The following is a 21981-nucleotide window of genomic DNA, read 5'->3' as shown; positions in this document are numbered from 1 at the left end:
TTTGACTTCGAATAAGTGTACGTCTGTGTATGTCTGAAATAAAAAAATGTTTAAAAGTGAATGACTATTTATTTATTTACCAATCATTTAGGTATTTTATAATGTTCCCAATGCGAGTACAAAAAAATTCCTTTGCGCTAATGACATTCGATCTGAATCCCTTAGTTTTCTAATGTTTTTGAAGTGAAAACTTCTTTAGCGGTGCTGGGCACTTTCTGAGACAGCGATCACGTGATCGTAACGTTTAGATGGCCACTCAAATAGATGGCAATTAAATCAATAAAGAAAAACTCAATGACATTACATGAAAAAGGTTCTAATCTTGTACGGGTTGAAATACGAGGATCTCACAGTTACATTCAAACTTTATATCACTCAAATATAATTCAATAAAGCTACATCTTGATGAAATCGCTAATAAAAGTGAACTCTAGTAATGGTGAATAAAACTCAAAATATCATGATCAAATATATTTAGATGCGAGATCTGCAATTTCTATTCTAATTTTAAACAAGCTCACTGACCAGCAATTTCGGACTAAAGTTTTTCAATAGAAAGGAGGATACATAGTGCTGCAGACATTTTGGCCTAGTCATTGAGTTTTCACTTCTGTCGGCACTCCCGGAGTGCAATCCGTTGTTTTTTTGTAGCTATAATAGCAACGACTTTTAGCAATATAGTATGCCATATTTACTTCAAAGTTCATTGTCTTCGAGATATTCGACATCAAGTTGAACAATTTTAGGCCAACAACCTGGTTTTCAGGCCATAGCTTTTGTGTTAATTATTTTAAAATTTACAACTCTGACCAGTTTTTAGAGACGTCAAAGACAAACCCAAATATGCAGATTTCGTACATGTAAGATCCTTCACAGCAATCCAGCTACGAAAAAAGTGTTATTTTTAGACAATGTTTAAAAAAATCATAAAAAAATAAGTATTCATTAGTTTCAAAATCCGGTAGACAAGAATGGAGATCAAAGATAGAAGAATCGGTAGCCATTTGTCTTATAATTCTATCTGAAGTGTAAATGTAGAAGTAACGGCTCAAACCTTGTCAAATATCGATGTAAACCGCGGGGAGCCCCTTAAGGTGAGGTTGTGTAGAGCAATGTTTCAGAGTTACTAAGCGTGTGTCATCATCGTCGTTAAAAATATATCAAGTTCGATTTCAAACAAAAACAAGACCTAACCTAATCAAAGCAAGTGCTATACCATCTACATATTATGCATAGTAGGTTCTGCCATCTTGTGGGTCCCATTGGAAGTATAAACGTCACATTTACGTCTCGCGCCAAAAATCAGATGGCTCCTATGCTGTATAGTTCATGCATGCTCCCTATTGTCAGTTCAGTACGGTGGCGCTTAAGCAATGTCAATGTGAAAACAAATCCGTTTAAAATTACAAGGAGGGATTTCATATCATCGCTAAGTAGGCGAAAGTGTGTCTGTCTGTCTGTTTGTCTGTTACCTCTTCACGCTTAAGCCGCTGAACCGATTTAGTTGAAATTTGGTATAGAGATAGTTCGAGTCCTGGAGAAAATCAGGGAAATCATTCCTGAAGAGAGTGCAAAGGCGGGTGGAATTGAAAGAGTTAATGGCATTGCCTAATAATTGAAGTAAGCAATGAGCATATTGAATGATTGCTATTAGCATTATCCAGGCGCTATACCTACTTTAGCTGCTGTCACTAACTCCACGCAGACGAAGTCGCGGGCAAAAGCTAGTATTTCAATATTTTCGCTAGGATTTTTTGATTGTTTAGTACAAAAATCAACTTTACTTAAATGTAATAAGGTTGACATCTGTTGCGGGGTAGCAGAACTTCTGTGATTGTAGCTCAACTATGCGACGCTAGATGGGCTACTCGTATCTTCAAAAATAAAAATCGTAGATGCAATTTCGACATAATTTCCTTTACTGTAAAGTTCAAATTATTGTAATGGGCTAGGGCTCATAGGATAATCTCTTTCGAAATAAGAAAATATGGTCAATCATCCTTTAGATAGCGTTGCGTTTGTAGTAGTGTGCATGTTGACGACATAGGTTTCCAGACCGCAGAGAAGCATTATATATTTGTTAATGCCTGGAAGATTGAGGCCTGTCTGCCCATGCTGATGCTAGCTCTGAGCTTATTGAATTGCCTTTCTTGGAACTCTTCAACGTACTTTCGGTCATTGGTTCATTTGTCTTAGAGTTTGGTAAAATGACATTCGGTGTATATGTTCAGTGGGCATGCTAAGGGTTATATTTGCAAAAACCCAGACGTTGAGTTTGGTTAATGCTTGAGAGCGCCATGTGCATTTGGCCTGTTTAGTGTCCATATTATGCAGACGCACTGCTTGCCACCATTTGAATGTTGTCTTTAGAGCTCTTTGCATTAGGTTGAATATCGTGTGGAAGAAGATGAAGTTTTGAGTAGAAACGATGTTAGACTAATAATGGACTGACGGATATAGGCTGTCAGTAGTCCTTTTTCCCTGCTTTTGCTATGAAGTTTACCTTGACCCGAGTCCAATTATCTGGTACGATTCACCACGCGAAACTTGCTCTGAATATTATGGCCAGATGCAGATTGCTGTAAAAGCGCCGCTGATTTAAATCAAAAAGTTTGGTCTAAAGATGTTTCTTGCTATATTCCAGTCGATATTGCGTGCCACTGTGGATTCGAGGATTCCTATGGGCGCAAAGCTGTGTTTATTACTGGTTGAGTATGAACCGGGGAAGTGGGTGTCTCTGAGCAAGTTCCTCTTCCGTGTTCATAAATGTGCCATCTAGTGTTTAAGGAGACCGAGATAGTTGGTTGGTGTCTTGGAGAGTATTATGTAAGTTCATGCTCCTTTATGAGTTTGGGCAATATCAGGAGGCACCCGTACATCGTAATCGTACGGGGTGCCTCCTGATATTGCCCAAACTCATAAAGGAGCATGAACTTACATAATACTCTCCAAGACACCAACCAACTATCTCGGTCTCCTTAAACACTAGATGGCACATTTATGAACACGGAAGAGGAACTTGCTCAGAGACACCCACTTCCCCGGTTCATACTCAACCAGTAATAAACACAGCTTTGCGCCCATAGGAATCCTCGAATCCACAGTGGCACGCAATATCGACTGGAATATAGCAAGAAACATCTTTAGACCAAACTTTTTGATTTAAATCAGCGGCGCTTTTACAGCAATCTGCATCTGGCCATAATATTCAGAGCAAGTTTCGCGTGGTGAATCGTACCAGATAATTGGACTCGGGTCAAGGTAAACTTCATAGCAAAAGCAGGGAAAAAGGACTACTGACAGCCTATATCCGTCAGTCCATTATTAGTCTAACATCGTTTCTACTCAAAACTTCATCTTCTTCCACACGATATTCAACCTAATGCAAAGAGCTCTAAAGACAACATTCAAATGGTGGCAAGCAGTGCGTCTGCATAATATGGACACTAAACAGGCCAAATGCACATGGCGCTCTCAAGCATTAACCAAACTCAACGTCTGGGTTTTTGCAAATATAACCCTTAGCATGCCCACTGAACATATACACCGAATGTCATTTTACCAAACTCTAAGACAAATGAACCAATGACCGAAAGTACGTTGAAGAGTTCCAAGAAAGGCAATTCAATAAGCTCAGAGCTAGCATCAGCATGGGCAGACAGGCCTCAATCTTCCAGGCATTAACAAATATATAATGCTTCTCTGCGGTCTGGAAACCTATGTCGTCAACATGCACACTACTACAAACGCAACGCTATCTAAAGGATGATTGACCATATTTTCTTATTTCGAAAGAGATTATCCTATGAGCCCTAGCCCATTACAATAATTTGAACTTTACAGTAAAGGAAATTATGTCGAAATTGCATCTACGATTTTTATTTTTGAAGATACGAGTAGCCCATCTAGCGTCGCATAGTTGAGCTACAATCACAGAAGTTCTGCTACCCCGCAACAGATGTCAACCTTATTACATTTAAGTAAAGTTGATTTTTGTACTAAACAATCAAAAAATCCTAGCGAAAATATTGAAATACTAGCTTTTGCCCGCGACTTCGTCTGCGTGGAGTTAGTGACAGCAGCTAAAGTAGGTATAGCGCCTGGATAATGCTAATAGCAATCATTCAATATGCTCATTGCTTACTTCAATTATTAGGCAATGCCATTAACTCTTTCAATTCCACCCGCCTTTGCACTCTCTTCAGGAATGATTTCCCTGATTTTCTCCAGGACTCGAACTATCTCTATACCAAATTTCAACTAAATCGGTTCAGCGGCTTAAGCGTGAAGAGGTAACAGACAAACAGACAGACAGACACACTTTCGCCTACTTAGCGATGATATGAAATCCCTCCTTGTAATTTTAAACGGATTTGTTTTCACATTGACATTGCTTAAGCGCCACCGTACTGAACTGACAATAGGGAGCATGCATGAACTATACAGCATAGGAGCCATCTGATTTTTGGCGCGAGACGTAAATGTGACGTTTATACTTCCAATGGGACCCACAAGATGGCAGAACCTACTATGCATAATATGTAGATGGTATAGCACTTGCTTTGATTAGGTTAGGTCTTGTTTTTGTTTGAAATCGAACTTGATATATTTTTAACGACGATGATGACACACGCTTAGTAACTCTGAAACATTGCTCTACACAACCTCACCTTAAGGGGCTCCCCGCGGTTTACATCGATATTTGACAAGGTTTGAGCCGTTACTTCTACATTTACACTTCAGATAGAATTATAAGACAAATGGCTACCGATTCTTCTATCTTTGATCTCCATTCTTGTCTACCGGATTTTGAAACTAATGAATACTTATTTTTTTATGATTTTTTTAAACATTGTCTAAAAATAACACTTTTTTCGTAGCTGGATTGCTGTGAAGGATCTTACATGTACGAAATCTGCATATTTGGGTTTGTCTTTGACGTCTCTAAAAACTGGTCAGAGTTGTAAATTTTAAAATAATTAACACAAAAGCTATGGCCTGAAAACCAGGTTGTTGGCCTAAAATTGTTCAACTTGATGTCGAATATCTCGAAGACAATGAACTTTGAAGTAAATATGGCATACTATATTGCTAAAAGTCGTTGCTATTATAGCTACAAAAAAACAACGGATTGCACTCCGGGAGTGCCGACAGAAGTGAAAACTCAATGACTAGGCCAAAATGTCTGCAGCACTATGTATCCTCCTTTCTATTGAAAAACTTTAGTCCGAAATTGCTGGTCAGTGAGCTTGTTTAAAATTAGAATAGAAATTGCAGATCTCGCATCTAAATATATTTGATCATGATATTTTGAGTTTTATTCACCATTACTAGAGTTCACTTTTATTAGCGATTTCATCAAGATGTAGCTTTATTGAATTATATTTGAGTGATATAAAGTTTGAATGTAACTGTGAGATCCTCGTATTTCAACCCGTACAAGATTAGAACCTTTTTCATGTAATGTCATTGAGTTTTTCTTTATTGATTTAATTGCCATCTATTTGAGTGGCCATCTAAACGTTACGATCACGTGATCGCTGTCTCAGAAAGTGCCCAGCACCGCTAAAGAAGTTTTCACTTCAAAAACATTAGAAAACTAAGGGATTCAGATCGAATGTCATTAGCGCAAAGGAATTTTTTTGTACTCGCATTGGGAACATTATAAAATACCTAAATGATTGGTAAATAAATAAATAGTCATTCACTTTTAAACATTTTTTTATTTCAGACATACACAGACGTACACTTATTCGAAGTCAAAAAACACATAAGTTCTCTTGATGATTTTCGGGTTGGTCACCTCTACGAACCACACCCCCGCGTCTTTCCAGATTAAAGTTTTCTGTTTAAGAGGCACAGAGAGGAATGATCTAATGTTGTGTTTTCTTAGCACCTCCAGCAAAAGCCCCTCCGCATGGTATCCCGAGTGTAACTGAAGGATGCTCCTCTCCTCCAGTAGTACTTTGATCAGCTTCTTGAGATCGATCCGGGCCGCCTCCCACTTGTAAATGTCCACGTCAGGTGCCAGCGCCTCGATTGATGAGATGAATGCAATATTTGTTTCGTCGCTATCTCCACATTTATAATTGTACCCTAACCCCTTGTTACTAAACCACAGCCTCGCAACGAGTTCAATGACGTACTCCATTGTTATTTTCTGATTTTTTAATTAATTTTAGAAAGCGTATGCGTCAGTTACAGGTTGCAGGTATTGTGATCTCATTTATGATATTATAATTGGAACTGGTGGGGGGAGCGGGAGGGGGAAATGACCAAACGAGATAGTCTTATGTAATCTTTCAGTAGGAGTAGCAGAGAAAGCGTTATTATTGTTTGTCCTTGTCACATTCTCACATTTTTTTAAAATTCCCCACAGTGAATTTAGTATGGTTTATGTTAGGTAACAAATAACCCGATCAAGTTACGTAGGTCATGCTTGATATGTTCTCAGGTATATTAAAACGTGTTTTCAATTTCGTCACTTTGCGTATGTTCTGTCCCTCACGGACTTTCTGACCTCTGACCATTCCGATTGAAAAGATTGAAGAGTATACCCCCAACATCGCACGAGTTTCATGACCATGTGGCTTTACAGAATTACAGCATTAGTAAAATCTACTTTATTTCTAGTACTTAGAGTTTATAATCTTTAAAATAAGCTTCATTATCTGACAAAGGTTACAATACTTAATTCATGACGGCTGATATTTGCTTATAATTTCATACAAAAATTTAAGACCAGTAGACCTTATTAACTCTTAATACGGTAAAGTTTAATACATCAAACTCTCTCTATCTGTCAAATTCTACGGTGGATGGAAGTTTACAGTCACATACGTCTTTTTGTTTCCGAACGTCACGGTCTACATCTCAACGATCGGCAACGCGCATGTAACATCTCGAAATTGCAGGCGTCCATAGGCTACGGTGACTGCTCACTACTAGACGGGCCGTGTGCTTGTTTGCCACCGACGTGGTATATAAAAAAAAGAAAAAAAACTTATTGAACCTTTTTGCAGTCGGCAACGCGCATGTAACAACTCTAAAGTTGCAGGCATCCATAGGCTACGTTGACTGCTTACCATCAGGTGAGCCGGATGCTTGTTTGCCACCGACGTATTATAAAAAAAATCTGGGCCTTTTTGCAGTCGGCAAACTACAAACTACATTCGATAACCAAAAGGGACAAAACCAACCGCAAATAAGTATGCTAGAAACCCAAATACTACATGAGCAGGGGGAGGTCGAAGTTTTCCTGAGGGCCTTTATAATGATAATGATGATGATGATGATGATGATGATGATGATGATGATGATGATGTATAGGTTTCAAAAGTCTGAACTTGCAAGCGTCCAAAGGCTACGGTGGCTGCTTACCATCAGGTGAGCCGGATGCTTGTTTGCCACCGACGTAATATATAAAAAAAATCTGGATCTTTTTGCGGTCGGTAAACTACAAACTCCATACATTTGATAAGTACAAGCGACAAAACCAACCGCAAATAAAAATGCATCCGTGGTAACAATAGAATTCGCAGGCGTCCATGGGCTACGGTGACTGCTTACTGTCAGGCGAGGTCGTCTGCTTATTTGCCACCGACGTGGTATTAAAAAAAACGCCGATATATGCCTCATATTTTAAAACAAAGTTATTGAATCTTTGGGCAGTCGGCAGCGCGCTTGTATCCACCCTGGAGTTGCAGGCGTCCAAAGGCTACGGTAACAACTTACCATCAGACGGACTGTATGCTTATTTGCCACCAATGTGGTATCATAAAAGAAAAAACCCTTTGCAGTTGGTAAACTATAAACTCCATACATTTGATAAGCACAAGCGACAAAACCAAACGCAAATAAAAATGCATCCGTGGTAACAATACAATTCGCAGGCGTTCATAGGCTACGATGACTGCTTACTATCAGGCGGGGACCGTCAGCTTGTTTACCACCGACATGGTTTAAAGAAAACGCCGATATATGCCTCATATTTTAAAACAAAGTTATTGAAACTTTGGACAGTCGGCAGCGCGCTTGTATCCACCCTGGAGTTGCAGGCGTCCAAAGGCTACGGTAACAACTTACCATCAGACGGACTGTATGCTTATTTGCCACCAATGTGGTATCATAAAAGAAAATCCCCTTTGCAGTTGGTAAACTATAAACTCCATACAATTGATAAGCACAAGCGACAAAACCAACCGCAAATAAAAGTGCATCCGTGTAAACTATAGAATTCGCAGGCGTTCATAGGCTACGATGACTGCTTACTATCAGGCGGGGACCGTCAGCTTGTTTACCACCGACATGGTTTAAAGAAAACGCTGATATATGTTCCCAAGGTCAAGGTCAATCCCCGTCAAGGTCAAGGTCACTCAAGGTCAAGGTCAAGCCCCTCAAGTCAAGGTCACTCAATGTCAAGGTCAAGGTCACTCAAGGTCAAGGTCACTCAAGGTCAAGGTCATTCAAGGTCAAGGTCAAGGTCACTCAAGGTCAAGGTCACTCCCCCTCAAGGTCACTCCCCCTCCCCTCCCCCTCCCCCCCACCCCCGCGGGGAACCTCCCCCTCCCCCTCCCCTCCCCCCCCACCCCGCGGGGGGGACTTGAATACCTACACTGAGGCAGATCTCTCATATTTACCCTACTTGCGTCGTTGAAGAGTTCCGTTCTGATCATCATCAGCAGTTCCACTTCATCAAATGCGACAGTTTTTAATGAAAATGCTTGATTTTCTGATGAAAATACAAAAATCTCTATACGCATGCCTTTAAAATTTGAGGAGTTCCCTCGATTTCTCATGGATCCCATCATCAGAACTCAAGCTTGATAAAATTGTGGCTTAAAAACTTAACTTGCTTAACAAACATAACGAAGAGGACATATCGCCAAAGGTGAACTATGCGTCGTTGAAGAGTTCCGTTCTGATCATCATCAGCAGTTCCAATTCATCAAATGTCACGTTTTTGAATGTATATGCTTGATTTGTTGATAAAAACACAAAAATCACCATATGTATGCCTTTAAGATTTACGGAGTTCCATCGATTCCTCATGGATCCCATCATCAGAACTGGATTTTGACAAAAACGGGACCAATCTGTATGCATATACATACAATCAAAAAAATAATTTTCAAAATCGGTCCAGTAATGACGGAGATATGGAGTAACAAACATAAAAAATAAAAAAAAAAATAAAAAAAATAAAAAAAATAAAAAAAAAAAACATACAACCGAATTGATCCTCCTTTGGGATTTGGAAGTCGGTTAAAAATATATTTATTATATATTTTTTTTTATATAAAAAATGAATTTGTGGTGAAATGACAAAATACGTCCCTATGTGGTGTTATATGTTGGAGATATAACGAAACCAGTAATTAATTATCAATTTTTTTGAAAAAAGTTTTTCAATTTTGAAAAATGTCAAAAAGGTTTGGTCAATTCTCAGTACTTTGAAGGCCATTTTTAACCGACTTCCAAATCTCAAAGAAGGAGGTTCTCAATTCGGTTGTATGTTTTTTTTTTTTTTTTTTTTTTTTTTTTTTTTTTTTTTTTTTTTTTTTTTTTTTTTTTTTTTTTTTTTTTTTTTTTTTTTTTTTTTTTTTTTTTTTTTATGTTTGTTACTCCATAACTCCGTCATTACTGGACCGATTTTGAAAATTCTTTTTTTGATTGAATCTATATGCATACAGATTGGTCCCGTTTTTGTCAAAATCCAGTTCTGATGATGGGATCCATGAGGAATCGAGGGAACTCCTCAAATCTTAAAGGCATACACATAGTGATTTTTGGTTTTTTGTCAACGACTCAAGCATATACATCCAAAAAAGTGACATTTGATGAAGTGGAACTGATGATGATGATCAGAACGGAACTCTTCAACGACGCATAGTTCACGGTTGGCGATTTGTCCTCTTCGTTATGTTTGTTAAGCAAGTTAAATTTTTAAGCCACATTTTTGTCAAGCTCGAGTTCTGATGATGGGATCCATGAGGAATCAAGGGAACTCCTCAAATCTTAAAGGCATGCGTATAGAGATTTTTGTATTTACATCAGAAAATCAAGCATTTTCATTAAAAACTGTTGCATTTGATGAAGTGAAACTGCTGATGATGATCAGAACAGAACTCTTCAACGACGCATAGTTCACGGTTGGCGATTTGTCCTCGTCGTTATGTTTGTTAAGCAAGTTAAGTTTTTAAGCCACATTTTTGTCAAGCTCGAGTTCTGATGATGGGATCCATGAGGAATCAAGGGAACTCCTCAAATCTTAAAGGCATGCGTATAGAGATTTTTGTATTTACATCAGAAAATCAAGCATTTTCATTAAAAAACTGTTGCATTTGATGAAGTGGAACTGCTGATGATGATCAGAACAGAACTCTTCAACGACGCATAGTTCACGTTTGGCGATATTTCCTTTTCGTTATGTTCGTTAAGCAAGTTAAGTTTTTAAGCCACATTTTTGTCAAGCTCGAGTTCCGATGATGGGATCCATAAGGAATCGAGGGAACTCCTCAAATATTAAAGGCATACGTATAGATTTTTTTGTATTGTCATCATAAAATCAAGCATTTACATTCAAAACTGTCGCATTTGATGAAGTGGAACTGCTGATGATGACCAGAACAGAACTCTTCAATGACGCATGGTACACGTTTGGTGATTACGAATTTCGATTTTGACTTGGACTGGGACCCGGACTCGGACTCATACCCGGATCCGGTTCGGACCCGGACCTGGACTCGGATCCGGATTCGGACCCGGACTCGGAACCGGACTCGGACCCGGACTCGGATCCGGACTCGGACCCGGTCTCGGACCCGGACACGAACCCGGACTCTGACCCGGACTCGGACCCGGACCTTGACCCAGAAAACCACTATGATACCTTAACTAAATAAACAACTATGATTACCTACCATAAAATTAATGTAGGTATAAAGTACGATGATGCCAATCTTACTAGCCCCTCCCGCTTAAACCCCCGTACACCGCACGGCATGCGCCATTAAGTGGGTTGTTAGATTAGGTTTGAACTGCGATCCTCATAGAACCGAACAAGGATTAGGTTAGGTTAGAACTGCGAGCCTTACAGAAACGAAATGCTACTTGAAAAGTGGGTTTGATTAGGTTCGAACTGAGGAGTGGGTTAGGTTAGGCTAGAACTACAACCCTCATGGCTCCTCTTCACGGTCACGCCGGCCACTCCAAGGGACGCATTTATGCGTTAGAAGGAGCAAGTGATAGTGCATGGCTGCGTCCCTTGGAGTGGCCGGCGTTGGCCCATCCTGTAGAGGAGCCATTATACAGAAGCGAAATGCTAGTAAAAAAGTGGGTGGTTTTACCTCCTTTTCTACATAGTGTACCATCTACAATAATCTTTCATCGGCCCCCATGGAAGTCGGTTTTTTTTTCTTAAAAATTATCTCCTAACAGGTTGAGTTTGGGCAGCTAAAAAAAAATACGTGTCCGTTATTTTAGACTACTCTATAACACATATCAAAATAAATCAAATCGGAGTCGGACAGTTGGGCACCCTTCCTTGTAAGTCTCAAATAAATGAATGCAGCTAATCAAACATTCAAACCGGGGGATTGAATTTGAAAAAGGAACGAATTTTGTAATTGGAACAAAGTGTTCGTTATAATTGGCCGCCATTTGTTTTGGAGCGGGACAGACGTTATGGACGCGATATTCATTTTGAATTGTTTTTATGATACTTAAAATAAGTTTTTGGCAAAAATTAAATTTTTGGTACAAGCTTTTATCGCTGACTGTACTTTTCTTACGACAGGCAACTAATACTCATCGAGACGATTCTAAAAAGCCCTAACACAATTAGGTTGCGTTGTTTCATCACAGAGTTCCTATGGCCACCTCCTATCTCCATCATCAGATCAGCTTGATGGTACCATAATATTGCATTGTCATCCGATTTATACATGCATGCAAAATTTCAGCTCAGTCGGAAACCGGGAAGTAGATGAAATTTAACTTGCAAGATTTGATTACACACAGACAGACAGATAACGGTCAGGTGAAACTAAATAAAAGCTTGTAATAATCCATAATTATTTCGTCGGGTGACAAGCAAAAATCACTAAGTACCACCACAAATTCATATTAGCCATAGTGAACCACATTAGTACTAAAAGAAGGTCGATTTTTGTATTATTTTTTTAATAATTAGTGACATTTGCTTGTCACCTGACGATTTATTATGTTCGATATTACGAATTAATTTTGCTCGCAAATAACAATCAATTTTTTTTCTGTAAACAAAACTCTTAGGTACCGTAAAATGGGGTGAGTATAGATAGGGATTGCGTGGAGAGTTGGGTTATGAATGGGGAGAGAAGGGATGCCAGGGGGATAATTCCGCTACTGGATGCTAGATGTCGACTACGAAAATAATAGTCGTTTTGGTACCAAAACAGATGTATGGAGTGAGCACTCTATTCTTACTATATTTCTCTAAATTGCTCATACTAAAAAGTTTTTGACCATACTACATTATAGTCGCTAACTCTTGTACTCGTAGTCCATACGCCTGAAGTCGATGGCAAACTGTTACTTTGCGACGGTTGGGTTTAAAATAATGGAACGGAGATTCATCATGGCGCCGAATTTAAATATTCATCGTATCCTCTAGCCGCCCATACGTCAAACCTTGCCAAGCAAAATGAAATTTTATTTTGTCAACACAAAGTTTAAATTAGAATGGAACAGGAGACCTTTTTATAGGTATTTGGGCGGCTAGAGGATATCTCACTAGAAGCAGAAAGGCGTATGTCGCTAAACATTTAATGTACTTACGTCTTCTGGATTCCCGAGGGTAGTTTAAAGAAGGGCGTATGTCGTTTAGAAACTTTATATACTTACGACTTTATTTACTAAGGTAGTTTTGTAATTTAAAATTCAACCAGGCGGACGGGTTTCTTTTGAAATAAATCTTAATTAATTAATTAATGTTATTGTATTCAGTTGGAATGTCGTGAGGCAATTTTGAAGCTACTTTTGTCACAGAATAATTAATAGTACTAACGTACTAAGTACAGAAGACTCACTCTCTAACAAAACGCGTCTGTTACGATCAGCACAGATATGGCCGCTAGGTGGCGACAGCGCCACGCGCGGCTTATGGCAAACCCCAAAACTGGGGCCGAACGGATGCACTTTTAGCTACCTGTAGCAAAGCGACGAAATCGCGGAGTGAGCCACGCCTGCTTTTGTTAAGAAGACGAGACGGGTAGGTAGAGGGACTTGCTATCCTTAATTCAATTCAATTCAAAATAGTTTACTCAAGTAAAATTTATGTAAATGTTTTATCTTAGGGCCACCACACACTAGCGTCTTTTAAGCGTCGGTGTTTAGTCAGCTCTATGGAAAATGGCGTCAACTTTCAGGGTTCAGATGTCATAATGCATTGCATAACGTTGCGTACGTGGGATAAGTGTGTCCATCCCTTAATGTACCTACGTATGAGCATTTTTTAAAGGGTGGGGCAGAACTAGGGTCTCTTCAGACCACAGACCAGGATGGGGCAACTGCCCCACCTTGCCCCACCGTGGGTACGCCTTTGCGTTCCTGGTATGTTCGCGATCCCAGGACGCCCCCCCAAACGGCATATTGTGGGAATCGCCGGTGTGGGTTAGTGGGTAGGCTCCTCCCCTCTTTTCATAATAGAACAGAGCTGGGAGATGAGAGTCCCACATACCCCCCATAATGAGCCCACCTCGGGACCAGGGGGACCAGTAACGGCATTCCCACATCGTCAAAAAAAAGAGTACGCCTCTGCGTGTGTGTATGTATGTGTGCGCATAATATGGGGGATATGTGGGACTCTCACCTCCCAGCTCTGTTCTATTATGAAAAGAGGGGAGGAGCCTACCCACTAACCCCACACCGGCGATTCCCACAATATGCCGTTTGGGCGGGTTGGTTGAATTTTAAATTACAAAACTACCTTAGTAAATAATGTCGTAAGTACATATATAAAGTTTCTAAACGACATACGCCCTTCTTTAAACTACTCTTTAATTTGAAATTTACGAAAAACTGGCATAGAAGTGAAAGAAAAAACCGGGCAAGTGCGAGTCGGACTCGCGCACGAAGGGTTTCGTACCATAATGCAAAAAAAAAAAAAACAAAAAAAAAAGTCACCCATCCAAGTACTGACCACTCCCGACGTTGCTTAACTTTGGTCAAAAATCACGTTTGTTGTATGGGAGCCCCATTTAAATCTTTATTTTATTCTGTTTTTAGTATTTGTTGTTATAGCGGCAACAGAAATACATCATCTGTGAAAATTTCAACTGTCTAGCTATCACGGTTCGTGAGATACAGCCTGGTGACAGACGGACGGACGGACAGCGAAGTCTTAGTAATAGGGTCCCGTTTTACCCTTTGGGTACGGAACCCTAAAAATTACGCCAAATTAAAAATTTCTAGGCCTGAGAAGATAGCAAATGACTCAACCTATCTGCCGTTTTAATTTGGCAAACGATGTACCAAACACCCTGTATATATAAAATGTATATATATGTATAATATATATTATATATATACATTTTTTAATACATTTTTAGTTTTAATTCTGTGTCGATAGATGGCAGTAAGTTTACTATGACAATAACCCTCTATACACTCTATTCTCTTTGATAAAACTAAATACCGTCGGGTGACAAGCAAAAGTCACTAATTACCACCACAAGTTCAAAGCCATAGTGAACCATATTAGTACTAAAAGAAGGTCGATTTTTGTTTAATTTTTTTTAGTAATTAGTGACTTTTGCTTGTCACTTGACTATATATTATGATAGTTCGTATACTTACGGCGCGATTCGAACTTTAAGATATCGCGCCGTTAGACATTCACTAGATATGAAATAGTAAAGATATGTGACGTTCCACGGCAAAAGGTACCTTATGGCGGCTGGTGCTTACGCTTATTATTAACGCCGCTCCAATATTCAGTCGGGGTAGTGGTACCTTTTGACGTGGAACGTCACATATCTTTACTATATCTTATCTAGTGCATCTCTACCTAATTCATTTCCCGAATCGCGCCGTTATTGTCTTGAGAAATATAAAACATTTAGGAATGAGAGTTTCCAACGCGCACGGTCCCTATAAGGCCAGAGAAGGTGTAGCTTTCGAAGAAGCAGGCCGCGTAGCCAAGATGCCAATCGCTTACGCTCCGTAGCGATCGAAACGCAACTGTCACTGTCGCACTAATATGGAGGAGTGATAGAGAGATATAAAGCTTTTCGTTATCGAAGCGATAGCGATTGTAACCTTGGCTAGGCGGACTTGAACACCTGGAACAAAGTGCCTTTAAGAGGCCGTTATCGATTTTAGAGCAGAAATGTGAAATTGATGTATTTGGTCGTTGAAAATGTACGCCTTTTGTTACGTAATATCTAAATAGCAAGTATTGGTTTCTATTAGCACGTCTTCTCATCTTGGCTTTTAATAATGAGGTCGCGAGCGTGCGTCACTGGTAATGCTTACATGACGAGAAGGGGCAGTTTTTAAAAATTCATCAAAAAGTTATGGTAGTAAATTATAAATGATGTATAGTTTCAGGAAATGTTGTAGATTGGTTAAGTATCAAAATTACGTTGAAATTAAGTCGATTTTCAAAGAAATTGTCACTTGTTTTGAAGTAATTTCTGGAGAAAATTGATTTCGTCTAACTTTCATTTACACTACTTCAAAGTCATAATAACAAAAATGTAGTCTACAAAAGTTCGAGTACAGGATATGTGTAATACAAATTTACCATTTTTAGCAGTCCAAACTTTACGAAATTTACAAATAAGATCGACAAAATCAGTGCTTTACGCGCGTTTACCTAAACGTCCTTCAGAAAAAAATTCATTACTAATTTAGTGAGTCTGTTTTAAAAAAAACCGGGCATGTGCGAGTCGGACTCGCGCACGAAGGATTCCGTACCATAATGCATAAAACGGCAGAAAAAAAAAACGGTCACACATCCAAGTACTGACCCCGCCCGACGTTGCTTAACTTCGGTCAAAAATCACGTTTGTTGTATGGGAGCCCCGCTTACATCTTTATTCTGTTTTTAGTATTTGTTGTTATAGCGGCAACAGAAATACTTCATGTGTGAAAATTTCAACTTGTCTAGCTATCACGGTTCGTGAAATACAGCCTGGTGACAGACGGACGGACGGACGGACGGACGGACGGACAGCGGAGTCTTAGTTTTTTTTTTTTTAATTTATTTATTCATAATACACTAAAATACATTGTACAAATAACATAAAAACTCGCCAAACTGTGAAGTTTGATGGCGAGATACGCTCTTTTTTATGCAAGTAACTTAACCTATTTGGGTCATACCCGTTTTATAGTATCTAGTACTTGAGACTCAAGTCATAAATAATAATAATAATGAAAAACGGGTTATATTATATGTACCAGAGTCGTTAACTTTTATCGTATTGTCCACATAAGTGACCTTTTCTAAAAACGTGTTTGACCCATTTACTTAATTCTAACAATTTTACAGTTGTTTCTGTGATTTACATTATAATCTCTAAATTAAGCAACAAACAAATGAGCATTTATTTTACCTATAGCTATTTGACGGTGACTCATTAGTCTCATTACCAAGCAGAAAACCCTTTAACTTAGACTTTAATACAGTTTTGCTTACTTTGGGAGTTTGCCGTAGTATACTAATGTTGTTGAATATTTTTGGTACTATATGTTTCGACATTCTTTTGCCATAATAGTTTGTAGTTTTTAATTGTATTAGTTTTTGTTCTCTTACACTTCTTGTATTATACTTATTGCTAATTTTTGTTTTGTGATCGTCACTGTAGTAATGCTCTAAACCTATTAAATATTCAACTTTTTTGTCACCCGGTTCCTTTCATATTTGTTGATCCGTCACTTACATTTGACATATTGAGGATTAAAATGTACGCAAATCGATTTCAAACCACGAAGAAAAATGTTGCCATGCACATTGCCGCCATTATTGAGTCGAGTCGAAACTTGGTATCTACAGGTAAAGTAAAATGAAACTTATTGTTTATGTTATAAGGTTCAATTTCGCATGGGCTTAAAGCGATTGATTTGGCGGTATACTTGGATCGGTTTGGCAGTTTTGCGCCGCGTCGATTTGCTAACTCAACGATTCGCGGCAATGACACGAAATCGTACGAGACCGCACGCTCTTTCCTGCTTGCTCGTATAGTGCTTTCCCGTTTTAGCTTTAGAAATTATAAAATTGTGATTTACCGCGCAACAAAACTAGAAAAATATTACAAAACTTTTAAGTCAAAATTTTTGCTGTCGATCGGAGCGAACAAAGCGTAAAATTGACAATTCAATTTCCTCAACTTAAAGACTACGGAGCGGTTAGAACTACTGATACTTAAAAACCGGGCAAGTGCGAGTCGGACTCGCGCACGAAGGGTTCCGTACCATAAAGCGAAAAAAAAACGGAAAAAAATGCAAAAAGAAAACGGTCACCCATCCAAGTACTGACCCCGCCCGACGTTGCTTAACTTTGGTCAAAAATCACGTTTGTTGCATGGGAGCCCCATTTAAATCTTTATTTTATTCTGTTTTTAGTATTTGTTGTTATAGCGGCAACAGAAATACATCATCTGTGAAAATTTCAACTGTCTAGCTATCACGGTTCGTGAGATACAGCCTGGTGACAGACGGACGGACGCACTTGTCCGGTTTTTTCGTTACTAATTGCTCGCACTTGTCCGGTTTTTTCGTTACTAATTTCGCCTTTTGGAGTAAAAGAGAAAACGTAAAAGGGAACGCTGGTGGCCTAGCGGTAAGAACGCGCGACTTTCAATCCGGAGGACGCTGGTTCAAACCCCGACTCGTACCAATCAGTTTTTCGGAACTTATGTACGAAATATCACCCCCCTTCCCCTCCCCCTCTTGGTCTCCTTTTTTAGTCATTCGTAAATTTACGTTCCCACATTCATAGTATTTTGTATTGAGATTACTCTGACTCACGCTTAATATAATTTTTAATACAGTTGCTCAAAAAGTGCTACTTTACGTAGCTGTTTAGCGTGCGGAAAGTTGGTTATCTCGAACTAGTGCTTTTTACTTTTCCAATTTTTTTAAATTTATACTTGTTCCAATTCACGACTACTTATTGATGAGTGTTAATATTAGTTTCCTTTAAACGTCGTAATCAGCATAAAAACCTACCGTTAATGTAAGAATACGAAAAATATTACATATTTCATATTTAATTACTTACCTCTTCATCATTATAACACTTTTATTTTTTAATATTCAATATTGAAAATTCCGTTCTTAATAAGTTGACTGAATGGAACGGAATAGCTGCCAAACGCCCATAGATATAATATACTTAAAGACGACGTTTAACCGAGCTGTCACTGTTACCACTTTTGTTTAGTGTACGATTAACAATGTTTTTCTTATTTTTTCGCAACTGTATTAAAAAACGTTGTTCGATACACGTGCGGAAATGTCATTCTTCACTCGTCCCGAGTCTTGCCACTCGCCTGCGGCTCGTGGCAAGATATCTCGATACTCGTGAAGTAATGACATACCTTCCGCACTAGCATCGAAATGTACTATTTCACCTCACCAGCTCGGAAAGGCTTACTTTGCACTTCAAAAACTGATAGCAAAGTTGCATTTTATTCACATGTGAGGCAAAATAATCAAATGCAAATTTTTAGTTGTTTGCTGGTAGAATTGACTTTAATGTTTAATAATATTCATTTGGATATTATACTTCGTTTTTTTAGCATTAGAAATTAGGTAAACAATCTTAATGTGTCTTTTAATTGAAAAACACATTTTAAAAATAAGTTATGGCAAATATGTAACAATTATGAATCTAATACGATCATTTATACTCTTCTGCTTTCATAAGTAATAGTTTTATATTTTTATAAATCGTTTTTCAATTAAAAGACATGTCAAGATCGCTTACCTTCTTGCAAGTTCTTTCTAATGCTAAAAAAACCGGGCAAGTGCGAGTCGGACTCGCGCACGAAGGGTTCCGTACCATAATGCAAAAATAAAACAAAAAAAAAGCAAAAAAAAAAGCAAAAAAAAACGGTCACCCATCCAAGTACTGACCACTCCCGACGTTGCTTAACTTTGGTCAAAAATCACGTTTGTTGTATGGGAGCCCCATTTAAATCTTTATTTTATTCTGTTTTTAGTATTTGTTGTTATAGCGGCAACAGAAATACATCATCTGTGAAAATTTCAACTGTCTAGCTATCACGGTTCGTGAGATACAGCCTGGTGACAGACGGACGGACGGACGGACGGACAGCGAAGTCTTAGTAATAGGGTCCCGTTTTACCCTTTGGGTACGGAACCCTAAAAACGAACTATAGGTTTGATGTTGTTTGATTTGATATTTTGCATATAATATTTGCTTCGGGTTGGTGTGGTGAAAAATTTTGTGTTTCACTCGGGGGCAAATTTTGTTTAACCCAGGCAGTAAATATGTCGCCACTGTATATTTACTGCCATCTTTCGGCACAACATAAAACTGATAGAACGCCATTTGACTTTCTCCATCGGAAGTGGATTTTGTTATCTGCCTCTCTATCGATCGAATAGGCAAGAGTGATAGACAGGCAGAAACCGAACTTTCGATTGTCGCGGTAGGCCCTGTGATAGCGCTTGTGATGCCCTCTACGCAGAGTTTTGCGTAATATTCCCTATTTACTTGTACAGAGATAATTACAAAGACACACCGAGAGATGGCGCTGCAAACTAGCGAACGACGTGCCGACGTAGATTCTACTTAGTCTCAGTAACACAATTTTATTCTTGTATGTTTCTTCAATTTTCCAATATTTTACTCTAATTTTTAGGGGCCAGTGTCCGATTTGAGACGCTGGTGAATACTGATGAGGCAATGAGGGTTTACAGGATCGAGATTATCACTAGATGGCAGCACCGTGACGAGAGGTCTTTTTGACAGCTGCTGTCAAAATCCACCAATGAAAAAACATGGTTAAACGTGATTGGTGGATTATGACAGCTAGACCTCTCGCCACGGTGCTGCCATCTAGTGAAGAACTCGATAGCGGAAACCCTCATTATTTTATTTTTTATTTATTTATAATAACGGTACAGCTATCATGGAATCATTTCGCCCAAAGATATACAGGGTGGCTAAAAAAATACTGCATTCCCGTTGCTTGGGAGGTTTTAGGATTATACTGAGCAACTTTTACTATATGGGACCAACGTCAACTGGGCTTTTTCTTGATTTTTCGAGGCGCGTTTTTACGTTGACTGTTGAGTTATAAAATATACAGGGTGGCTAAAAAATAAGTCCATTCCCGTTGCCAGAGAGGTTTTAGGATTATACTGAGTAACTTTTACTATGGCCCAACCCCGAAATCGCAAAAAAAATTACCCTCCCATAGAAAATAGAACAGCAAAAATGTGTTTTATATTTTTAGCGATTTCGACGTTGGTCCCATAGTAAAAGTTGCTCAGTATAATCCTAAAACCTCCCTGGCAACGGGGATGCAGTTATTTTTTAGCCACCCTGTATATTATGTAACTACGTATAAGATAAGTCTAAGAATAAAACGTGCTTCGAAAAATTAAGAAAAATATACTCTCGAATAGATGGCGCCACACCTTTGGCCAGTTAGGCCTATGCTCGTCTAGATGGCGACACCGTTTGATCTGCCCTCCTAAGCTAAAAAGCGGTATTTGCATAAAATTTTCGTTGAAAATACGTCCTTCCCTCCTAAGCTAAAAGGACGTATTTTCAATGAAAATTTTATGCAAATACCGCTTTTTTGCTTAAGTGGAAGAACAATGGTCAAAGTCATTCTAAAAATATAATAAAAATAAAACCAGCCATCATTTATCCATTTATATGGAAAATTTTATATGGTGCAGTCAAGCGTGAGTCGGAACCCTTGAAACGCGAGTCCGACTCGCGCTTGACCGGTTTTACCCTTTGGGTACCGAACCCTAAAAAAATAAGCTTCAGATCAAGAAATTGAAATCAGAACGGGCTTTATAGTGAAAAGTGCGATTCAAGGCGATGATGATGATGTAATAGTTCCTTAGAGATGGTTAATGGGGTTGGCAACTGTCAAAGGTCTGCATAGATGGCGCCATCATAGCTTGCCCCTTTTTCTATGAGATTTGGTTTAAAGGGCTGGCATTTAGGGTATTAAAAAAAAAAAAAATTGACACAATTCTAGAGATTGACAGGGCAAGCTATGATGGCGCCATCTGCTAAAAACATCCACCGGCCAACCCCCTTACGAGTAGCAATATTGCTACAGCGAAGTTGTTAAGACACTCCGTCAGATGGCGCTGTACCGTATGTAAACTGGCGAACGATGTGTCCACGTAGATTCTATAAGATATACCGCGTCACGTTATTTTGAAGGTTGAGTCCACTAACATAGTGACAAAATAACTAATTTTTGAAAACCAGAGTCCGACTTGAGACTCTGGCACTGAATAAGTAAATATCACAGATAAACCCTGGGGACAAGCGCGAGTCGGACTCGCCCACCGAGGGTTCCGTACTTTTTAGTATTTGTTGTTATAGCGACAACAGAAATACATCATCTGTGAAAATTTCAATTTTATCACGGTTCGTGAGATACAGCCTGGTGACAGACGGACGGACGGACGGACAGCGAAGTCTTAGTAATAGGGTCCCGTTTTACCCTTTGGGTACGGAACCCTAATAAATACTAGTACTAGGTATAGAAGACTCACTCTCTAACAAGACGAGTCTGTTACGATCAGCACAGATATGGCCGCTAGGTGGCGACAGCGCCACGCGCGGCTTATGGCTATAGTCCGTTTTTTTTAGCATTAGAAAGAACTTCGCAGAAGTTCGCTTGTGGTTCTAAATCTGGCACTTTTAGCGGTAACAATTTGAAGTAAATTATATGTATTGACCATGCTACATTAGATAATTCAATAATTATT

At 38.9% G+C, this 21981-nt stretch overlaps 1 long non-coding RNA gene across 1 annotated transcript in view; it reads left to right on the top strand.

The window, feature by feature from the left end:
• Positions 1 to 15896, top strand: part of LOC134673918 (uncharacterized) — a 43927-nt gene extending 28031 nt beyond the window's left edge. Inside the window, exons 2-3 of the long non-coding RNA XR_010099520.1 lie at positions 15335 to 15494; positions 15525 to 15896. This is a non-coding gene — a long non-coding RNA (uncharacterized LOC134673918). The remainder of the gene's footprint in view (positions 1 to 15334; positions 15495 to 15524) is intronic.
• Positions 15897 to 21981: the final 6085 nt, after the last annotated feature.

The sequence above is a fragment of the Cydia fagiglandana genome, chromosome 19 (genome assembly GCF_963556715.1).
Source record: "Cydia fagiglandana chromosome 19, ilCydFagi1.1, whole genome shotgun sequence".
NCBI lineage: Eukaryota > Metazoa > Arthropoda > Insecta > Lepidoptera > Tortricidae > Cydia > Cydia fagiglandana.
The sequence above is the reverse complement of the archived record's forward strand: the minus strand, read 5'-3'. Positions and strand labels throughout refer to the sequence as shown.